Raw genomic sequence first — 645 nt, forward strand, 5'->3', positions numbered from 1 at the left:
TTTGTGAGACTAACTTATAACAGGAAGAGCAGTGCTATAGAGCAGTAAATGAAATATTACTAAGGATAAATAATTCTGATGATAGATAGAATATTTAACAGTTTTAAAATAAGTAGTAGAAGTGGAAGATAGGAATGATTCCAGAAGTAGACAGATAGGAATGATTCCTAAGGCAGTTTGACACCCAGCAACCTCCCTGGCCTGGGAGCCCAGACAGGGTCGCACCTTGTAGTTGAGGCCCAGGAAGCGGATCTCGGCCAGCAGCTGCTGCAGGCGGCCCTGGCATCGCACCTCCTCCAGCCCCGCTGTGCCTGTCCGCAGGAACGGCCCGGTGCTGCCCCACAGAACGGCCACCAGCACCAGCGCCACTGCCTCTCCTGCGGCACAACATGGGCTTAGCGGCCTAATGGTCCCAGGGGAATGCTGGTCTGCCATCACTGCCCTCAGACAGCCCGCACCCGCTCAGCCCATCCTTGCTCTGCAGAAGGCCTGGCCTGGCCCACTGCCATCTCCCACCAGGGACAGCCTTCACCAGCCCAGCTCACTGCTGTCTGCCATCGTGAAGGGCCCTGCTCTGGGCCTGCTCCCGCATTCCTCTTGGGGAAAAAACCCTGCAGCAAGCCCAGGCTGCAGCCACGTCTCCCT

This window comes from Charadrius vociferus, unplaced genomic scaffold (genome assembly GCF_000708025.1).
Source record: "Charadrius vociferus isolate BGI_N301 unplaced genomic scaffold, ASM70802v2 scaffold1485, whole genome shotgun sequence".
NCBI classification, from domain to species: domain Eukaryota; kingdom Metazoa; phylum Chordata; class Aves; order Charadriiformes; family Charadriidae; genus Charadrius; species Charadrius vociferus.